The sequence below is a fragment of the Ochotona princeps genome, chromosome 6 (assembly GCF_030435755.1).
Source record: "Ochotona princeps isolate mOchPri1 chromosome 6, mOchPri1.hap1, whole genome shotgun sequence".
Classification (NCBI taxonomy): domain Eukaryota; kingdom Metazoa; phylum Chordata; class Mammalia; order Lagomorpha; family Ochotonidae; genus Ochotona; species Ochotona princeps.
The window spans coordinates 51,512,208-51,522,342 of NC_080837.1; the positions used below are offsets into that span (position 1 = coordinate 51,512,208).

The following is a 10,135-nucleotide window of genomic DNA, read 5'->3' on the forward strand; positions in this document are numbered from 1 at the left end:
ATAATTTAGCATATTCTAGAACTCAGATAAATGGTAATATTACAATGTATACAAAATATAGTAGAAAATTTGTGGAGTATCATGTTATACAGAAAGCATAGATTTCTGATTCAGTGCATTAAAATCATTGTTTCTCCCCTTCCCCCAGATACAGGAAGAAAAAAATAGAATATGGAGACAATGGTCTTACCCACTTTCCTATGGCACTTAACCCTATGAATCCTAATCAACTATGTAAAGATCATCCAAATAATTTTTTTAATTATATAAAAATTATCGTTCAATTCAATGTAAAATACATTTTTGCACATATTCCTTTACTTTCATGCAAGACTTTACTCAGTGTAATGTTTTTAGATGCATCAATTTTCAACCTATACATGTATCTTAACTATTATATATACAGACTACTGAGTAGTATATTGTATGAGCATATCTCCATTTTTTTTTTAGTTGATGAACAAGGCGAGGACTTTAGCCGCTAGGCCACGCCGCCAGTCCCTAATTAAAGTTTTCCAACAGTAGAAATGCTGGATTCCCTTTATAAGAAATTGCAAAACCTTTACACAATGTTGACATCATTTTATATTCTTGTCAACAGAAAAGAGATTTCTGGTTACCTTATCTCCTTCAATTTTTGATGTCCATTGTTTATTTTCTCTTCTTATTTCTTCTTCTATTACAGTGGATGTATAGTGTTACCAAATGGAGAAGAAGAGATAGAGAGCTTTCATTTGCTAGTTCAATGCCCAAATGACTGAAATGGCCAGGCAGGGACAGGCTGAATCCAGGAGGAAGGAACTCTATCTGGCTTTCCAGTCAAGATCCAGGAGCTCCCCAGCTGCCTTCCCAGGCTGTAAGAGGTAGCTGGTTCAGAAATGGTACAGCCAGGATTCAAATCAGGACCCATATGGGATGCCGGCATCAAAGGCAGAAGCTTTTGCACTCAGATCTGTACCTCTGCATTTAGTGTTCCTCTTGATTTATCATTTACAATCTCATGCAGCCAGTTTCTGTTAATAGTTGCTTTTCTAGCTGTACTTTCAGCAGTTTATACATTTAAGATCTTTTGCATATACCTTTTATCTTAATTTTTTTGCTTGATGATAATTTACTTTGTGAGCACTCTACTTTCTTGCTATGACTGCATTTAAGATCTGCCTTTTGTCTTTCTCTTTGATAACTAAGAACTGTAATTTTTCAATGTGCTTTTTCTGTTTTTCGGATTTTTGCTGTTTCTCCATACTGTCTTCTTCAATTATGCTCTCTTGTGAACCTTTAATAATCTTCGTGAGATGACTCGAGACTGTGATGTTCTTTGCCAATGGTGTCGTGGGTGTGATGAACCCTGCTCCTTACACTCAATGGATTGTTTTCTGCTTTATTTGTTCTCCTGAGTGTGGGAGACTTTCTCTTAGGCTGAGTAGTGAGAACATGCATTTGGAGCATTACACTTTTATTTTCTTCTGATTAACTCCTCCAGACACGCTATGTTTATTCTGCTAATTTTTATTTTGTTTTTTTAAAGTTTCATGGTGTCTAGATCACATCTGGCCACATATGCAGGTCAATGATTCCAGTAAAATTTGAATACTTATCCACTGAATGTCTTCTAGATATCATTTAACTTTTTTCTAATCTCAAGATCACGAGCCACATGCTATCATTGTCATCTTCATACAACAGATAAAAACAATCAAGGATTAGAAATGTGAAGAAAAGTACATTGCTGCTAAGCAATCTTTGTAGAATTCAAGGCTAAACTTGAGTTCTGAAGCTTGCATATCAGATCCATTTTCTTAATTACTACACAATATTTTCCTGCTGGTTAGAGATAATTCAGCACCTCAAACTCCTTTTCATATCTATGAATTGTCTATGTATGTCTGTTAAATTATATAAATAAACTTTTAAGGAATATATTCAGAAAGTCAATTCTATGCATTAAAATTTCTACATATTGATGTAGCCAGAAGTTGGAAAAGAGATGCTTAATCCAAACCACTAATGAATTGATATTTGATTTTCTATTATGAACATTTTGTTAATATTTAACTAAGTTATACATATATATATTCACACAGAGAAATGTAGATGTATGCATTTCTCCCTGTCTCTCTCTATATATATACACACATATACATATATATGATTTTTAAATGCAAAATGAAAATAGCTCTTCAAACTCTCAATCCTTTCAATGTTAGCAGTCATGGGACATGTCATGCTCTGTTGCATTTTTCATGCCATTCTTAAGACCTGTCCCACTGAGATGACACTCTGATGATATTCTGCCTCTTTTCTACTAAAAAGAACCTTGTACTTTCCTTCTGATTGCAATTCTTAGCAGAAAATACAGCTCATTTTAATGTGTTTTTTATTTTTTCTTTTCTGTTATTCATTATTTAGTACCTCCCTTATGTTACTTAGTTATCTTCTAATCTGCTGTAAAATAATTTTTGTGAAATAGTAATATAAAGTAAATTGCTTTGTGTTCAGTGAGACTGTGTAGAGTATAATCATTTGCCTTTGGATACTGCCCAACTAATCTTTCACTTATTTTTCTTATATATTGTTTAAGATCAGCTCAGCTATATTCATGACAGTATTGCAAAGCACTACTTAGTTAAGATTTAATATTTATGGAGTAAAAAAGGAACTCCATTAACATGTATGGATATCTGTTAATGTATTAGCACAAATGTAACCCATTGATGTTTATGCAAATACAAGCAAATATAGATAAAGCAAAATAATATAGAACTTTAAAATCAGCTTTTGGAAACTATGGTTTTCTAAAATATAGATAAAACTGAACAGATAATAGATACCAAAATTATCCAAATGTCTTCACATAATCAATTAATGTCTAGCTCTTATTTGGAATATCCTTATATCTATTTGGAGAAACACAATGTAGAATTATAAATGAATATTTTCTTATATATGTGGAGATAGGGTAATCTTATCTTAAAATTATTTGACATATTTTCTCCAAAAGTATAATACCTACTATTTTTCATAAGAATTTATTTAAGAGGGAGTTAAGAGATTCAAGGATCTTAAATTTCATGCTTGAAATATTTATAATTTCACCAATCATAGATTTCAAGCTATGAGATTTATTTCATGTGAAGTGATATAGAGGCTTTTTTTGTATTTATTGTTCACAAATTTTGAATGAGATACAATGACCATTAAAGCTAACTCATTATAGCTACAAATACAAAGGTAAGATGTATAATGATCTATTAAAATATTTTCTTAAACTTAGAAATGAGGTGATGCATTTACTGGGTATTATTTACATTGTTACACTCTAACAGTTCTTCAACATTTGAATAACTAAATAATGATAAGGTTTGCCATATGTTTCCATTTAATGAAGCCTTGTATTGATACTTAAATGCTTCATTAAGTTACAAGCTGCCAAAATAAGTCGTTTTTCTCTTGTCATAAATATGACATGGTTTAACTGAAAAATCTTGTCATTTTAAAAATTAAGAATGTTTTTATACTGCATGTGTTATAAGCAACATCTCTCAGTATTTCAGGTTTAGATACAAAACATGTTTAGAAGCTTTCATTGTATTTTGGGAGTTTCTGTGCACAATTTTCTTGTCAGTAGAAGGTTGTATGAGTTGTTATAACTATCATTTCATCATAAACTAAGTCAAGTTTACAAGCAATTTTCAAAACCTTCTTGAAGTGACACCTGTTTCATTAATAATAATAATCATAATAATAAACTAAAGAAAGTCCTAGTCTGAGCTGTAAACTCCAAATAAAAACTGTAATTTCATGAAAATAATATTTCTCAAGACATCAAGTAACCTTGAAAATGACAAGTTCAGTAAATGACAAGTTTAGATATTCTGAAAGAACACGTGTGGCTTGAAATATTAGTAGCACATTTTTGTTTTTTTTTTTTTCAATGAAATACTTTAGAGTGACTTATGGCTCAGTTGCGTTGCTCACAGTGCTAGTCAGTGCTTAGCTTAAAGAGAGAAAAAAATATTTGAGATTGTGATCTATCATTTTCCAGATTAGATTGAGCAGGAAAAAGTGTAAGCGTCTACATAGGGCTGTTTCACCTAACATAGCCACTTAAAGGACATCTGATTAAATAAACCACTTTGTAAAATCATGTTAACAAAAAAATATTTTCAGAAGAAATGAGACACTGTTAGGTTTTTGGCCCTTGATTTTTGATGTATGTATTTGAACATGTAGCAAATGTCCTTAAAAATTGGATTTTCAAAAATTTTCAAAAACTCTAAAATCTAATTTGTTAGTACAATTCATGTATTTCATTTTAAATTATATTCCTAAAGAAGATTATCTTTTAAAAAAATTTATTTATTAATTACATTGTACTAAAATTGGAACGATACAGAGAAGATTAGCCTGGCCCCTGTGCAAGAAAATTATCTTTTAAAAGTTAAATTGTATCTGCTTACATATTTGATGCATAGCATGTTTTTTATCATTTTTATTCATGCATTCATTAATACCAATTTTCCTGAGCCTTACTAATATGATAAGAAAATTGTTTATTTGTAGAAAAATAGCAATAGAAATCTATACAAAATTTAAAATTAAGATGCCTATCAGAGATCAAGTAACATGAGCATAAGAAGAGAAAATGTAATAGTATATGTGGTTGTTTGTGACACCTAGCACCAAACAGACAAAATATTTCAATCAAAATAAACATACCTGAAGTGTGAAAATGAACTCTAAGGCCACTAGTTTTTAAGCTTGGCTATAGATTGTCAGTGAATAAGCAGTGATAACCACTCAATAAATTATCACTCTAACTTCAAAGCCAATATTTCTGTTAATAATTAACTACTGATAGCATTGATATTACTGTGTTTTTTTCCTTTTTTGTCACATTTTAATTTCCTCTTTTTCTGAGCTATAAGGTCTAAAGGTAATGATGAACTGTAAAATAAAACACAAACCACAAGAGAAATGTAAGATTCTCTTGAACGGACAACTCATATTTCTCTGTGAAAATTCCTAGGAGTTCTCATAAAATAGTCCAGAATAGACTCTGAAATAATGTGTTCAGTTTGGGAATTATAATTGCAGAAACTTGATGAATTATTATGAGGTAAGTACATTAAAGTGAATTTTGGATCAGGCAGGACATTAAAATCACTCAGGAAGTGCTTAAAATTGTAGTTCCAACATTGGTGATTCCATTTCAGTAGGTAGAAAATGATTCCCAAAATATGTGGAGTGTAGGACTTCATGTAGACCATTTTAATTTAAAATCGTTGTCTCTGAATGTGATTATGTAAGATGCTCCTGTTAGATCTCAGAGATGTCCAGAGACTTAAACACTGACTAAAACATACCAAGGGTTCCACCTGACATTAATTCCAGAATATTAATGTGTGTTTTTCATGAGAAACGACACCTGCTACAAAGGCCAGCCTATGCAATTCACATAATTAGTATCACTCTTCCACAGAAGCCAAATTACTATGAGAAAACATTTAGAGTGCCTCACCCAAAATTAATACTGAGGCTAGCTAGAGAAATATTTCTAGCATATTCACTGGATGGGACTAGTTTTATTTGACAAAAAGTTCTATCCAGGGTATGTAAAGGTATAATAGTAAAATTGTTCAACTGAACGTTTGGTCTCTGTGCCCTTCTGTTAATCTGTGGACAGTGGCACAGCTTCTCTTACTTCTGTAACTTGATAATTTGTGTGAACTGCAACCTTAGTACGTGTGACTTGTCAGCTCAATATCCCTACTGCTACTTAGCATCATTTCATTATTTCATTCAAAAGTATCATCTCAGTTTGGGGACAGAAAAACCAAGAAATAGAGAATTAGGAAAATGGTGCCTTATCCCAAAAGTAGCAGGTGATGGAGAGGAGGATTCAGGCTTGGCTTTTGTGCATCTTACTGCGTAGAGTATACCCTGGAGCAAACCCCTGTGCTGCCAAGTTCAGGATTATCCCCACATCATCTGATTCAAAGAAACATATTTTGCAGTTACCTCTTTCAACTCAGAGATTTGGGAGCTAATCATATTTCACTTAGGTGTTGATTTTCTGGTTTAAATTACATCTTCACAGTCCTAACACTTTGCAGGAATTCTTCAGTATAATTCTCAAGTACTAACAATTATTATCTTTTCTAGGATTATTAACTGCTTACAAAATATTTATTTAATAATGCTTTAGAATAGATGAAGACATAGTTAAAGAATCTCAGTAATTGGACAAAATGAAAAGAGTGCGATTAAGTTACTTTAAAATTATTTTTATTAATCTCTCCTTTGTGCTGTTGAGTTTAGCACAGAGAATTATAAAGAAGAGATCAGAGATGGATAATTAACTATTCTCTATTTTCTTGATTCTGAGGTTTAAAAAATATGGTCTCAGCAACACAAATATTAATTAGATGCTAATTAATAATTTCACCCATGAAACATTTACAAAACAAATATGCAAATTCTCATAAACCAACTTGCACTCTAGTGATGATTAGGCTATCATTATATTCAGGAGCAATTCTGATGAATGCATACGATTTTGAGAGTATGACCTAATGCTAATATAGTGAAAACTTAAATTTTTTTTCAATGTATTCTCTTTGTAGCTCTTACGGAGAATACATTTGTGAAGACTCATTTAAATTATCTTTGTTTCAGTATTCCACTACCTTTGAAACTGGAAGTTACCAGTTTAATCTAGATCAATGATTGCTAATATCTTTGGCTCATGAACTCCTTTGAGAGCATAGTAAGCCTGGAAATCACTCAACAATAAGAAATGCATTGTTTATGTAAGTAGAATTTTCCACTTTTTAAAAAAATTTCCACTTTTGATAGTTTAAAAGCTCTCTAAACTCATAAGCAGGTTTTGTATAAACAATTCTGATACAGGTAAAAGTGAGAGATTTGCATCTAGTTCTAAATTCCTACTAATCAATATGCAGTTCTCAATAATTATGTTATCTCTTAAGGTACACTGTATTTGATCTGTGATCCAAAAAAACCAGAGTTGATTCTTGGACACACATCAGATCTGAGGAAATAAACACTAAATTTAATTACTAAACGTGGCATGTCATGATCTTTTCTAAAATAGGTTCCAGACAGTATCTCCCCAAGTGTTCACCTTAGGAGATCATCTATTACTATGGAAATTAGACAACATCACTCAAGAGGAAAAGCACTGCTCAAAATACAAGGGGTTTTAAAAAGGTTATAATACATGGAAACCCATAAATAACTACCAAAATGCTGAATGTTTTTGCACCATAAACAAACACCTTTTTGTTATTGTTTTCTTTTCTTTTTTTTTTTTTTTTCCAGCGAAGAGTGTGAGAGAGATGGATAAGAGTTTCTTGTTACTGGTTCATTCCTCAGCGCTGCAAATGTCACGGCTGAGCCAGACAAAACTGGTGACTCCCGCATGGGTTAGGTACCCGCGTAGTGGACATCATGTGCTGTCTCCTACGTGTGCATTGACAGAAGCTGCATATTGAGCCCAGTCATTCTCCTACCGGATATGGGAGCCCTGACTGGCGTCTGGATTGCCTTCCCTAAACCTGCTTTTTAAAACAAATTTTCAGTGAACTGTTTGTAGTAGCCTTCAGTTGAGAGTCATTTAGTTGTTTTCAAAATCTAAACCCAACCTCAGCTAAAAATATGATGCTAACCAGCTACTGCAATTAAGAGATCCTTAATTAAAATACTGACAACATTAATAACTTGAGAACCCCAGATGATTTATCTAAAACGAGTAGCATCCGGTTCATATTCTCATAGTTTGGTTATCATGTTGGCTTATAGTCTTTTTAAAACTGAAAGAGAAAAAAAAATGGTACAACATATCAGTTGCTTTTGGAATTTATTACCTTTCAGTTCTTTGTGTGTTGTTATTTAGGTTTGTAAATATTTAAACTTAAGCAGACTTCTAGAACTCACTGACTAAAATTAACTAGCCCTATTTATATCTGTTTTGATTTTCTTACAAAACAAATTATCTCTAAATTGAAACCACTCTACTAATTTATTATTTCAGTTTCCTGAAACTTTTAATCATATTATATGCATGTTGAACTGTAGAGCAGAATCTGTTTTAATTGTGATAATAGTTGAGTATTGACAGTGTCATCCCTGATACCTTGATAAAAATGCCCTTTCAGATTTCACACTTCTAGAATTTCTCTTAATATACTTTAATTCATTATACAATTTTTCTGCCACATGCATGAGCATTTTCTTCTACATGACCCCTGTGTACTAAACACTGACTACACTCTGTTAATTCTGATAATGCTTCTTCACACGGCTGTTTTCTTTACCTTGAAGATGCTTCCATAATGGAGAGAATTTAATTGAGAGAATTACTGAGAGAGAGAAAGACACACAGAGAGGAGAGGACGGACGAGACAGAGAGATTATCCATCTGCTGATTTTCTCCTCAAATGGCCTCCATGGCCAGAGTTGGGCAAATGTAAAGCTGGGAGTTAAGGGCTTCTTCCTGGTCTGGCTTGGGACATCCTCTGCTGCTTTCCCAGGTTATAAGCCGGAAATTGGATGGGAAACGGAGCTGCCAGGATGAGAATCAGAGCCCATATAGGACACAGTCACCTCAGGCAGAAGACTAACCTGTATGCCACCTTGCCCAGATTTACTTATTTGAATTACCTGTAGACATTTTTAAATTACCTATAACCTTCACTTGAAGAAGCCACCTTTTTCTCACAATAAGCATTGAAATGCTTCATTAACACAACAGAAGCATTGTAGGGTGAGACTTAGCTGAGGAGTTCCAGTGGGAGAATCAGCAAAGGCACAAGTGGTTAACAGTGAAGAGGAATTCAGAGGTGTGTTAGCAGATCTAGATATCTCCTTTTCAAAATAAAAAAAATTAAAGAATAAATCATAGAAATAATGATGTAGAGATTCCCTACATTGTGCAAATGAAGTCCAAATTTCTACAAATACTGAGTCATGACGTGAACATCCCTTCAGTCTAATCTCTGCTGAGCCCAGCTCCAGCCAGACTCCCAAGACATGCTCCAGCCTACCGTGTTTCTTTGTATTTGTTAGTTGTGGTCCATTTCCTAGAATATTCCATTCTGCTGGACTATTAGAGTTTTATTTCAGGTTTACCAGCAAGTTTCTCTTTGTTGCATTTTGAAACTCCTGTGCATCCAAACCTGCTTTAGAGAGGATTGGAAATCTGAGATCAGTGTGGAGAGTCAGCAACAGAAGTAAATTCTAAACACTGGAGCACTTGAGGAGTTTTTATAGAATTAAATACTTTTTAGTTTACTCCAAAAATTGTTAGTAAGTCTTATTACATGCTGTAATGCATATTCATAATTTGCTTTTCTTTTTTTTACAAAGTGATGTAATTTACAGAAATAAATGAATGTTACTGTAGTTATACAATGTGTGCAAATATATAATAAATCAATATTAGATTGTTATGTTTTTTCCTCTGTCAAACTAATATTAGCATTGAAGATAAAAATGATTTTTGACTGCTTTTTCCATTGCAATTATCCACAAATTGCTGAAATGAGAGAAAATATATGAAACTGAAATCAGAAAAGATGCTGTTTATGACCCAAATAACTAAAACAGTCATATCTAATACATGTAAAGCTAATAAAGATGTTGTGATTACTAAGAGCATTTTGTATCTTTCTTTACTTAAAATTACTGTATTACTTCAGAAAGCATAGAGAGCTTCTTTGGAAAATGTTTAATAAAAATCAATTGATTAGAAAGACTACAGACCGGAAACACTGATCAGTGAGACTATTCTTCCTGGATTTTTCATCATTGACAACATAACCAGAGAAAACAGCCGCATAACGAGTTGCTGATTTTAATGACCACTGTCTCATGTTGCATGTTTGCAGTTTAGCTTCTGGGTAGTTGACTTCCTTATCTTCATCTGTGCCAGTTGGATTCATGACTTAATATTGGAAAAAGCATTTTCCATGACTACGTTGGCTATGAAGTAAAATAAAGGAGAATATTCCCTCTCAAACACTATGAAAATATTAGCAGTGTACAACCTATAATAGTAATAGAGAGAACCAATAAACAATCTGGTAGCAATGAAATAGTCTACAAAATGAAT

At 32.7% G+C, this 10,135-nt stretch overlaps 1 non-coding gene across 1 annotated transcript; it reads left to right on the top strand.

The window, feature by feature from the left end:
• Window positions 1-4,354: 4,354 nt before the first annotated feature.
• Window positions 4,355-4,458, top strand: LOC118759311 (U6 spliceosomal RNA). Its single transcript, XR_004996110.1, has one exon. It is a non-coding gene; the product is annotated as a U6 spliceosomal RNA (small nuclear RNA).
• Window positions 4,459-10,135: the final 5,677 nt, after the last annotated feature.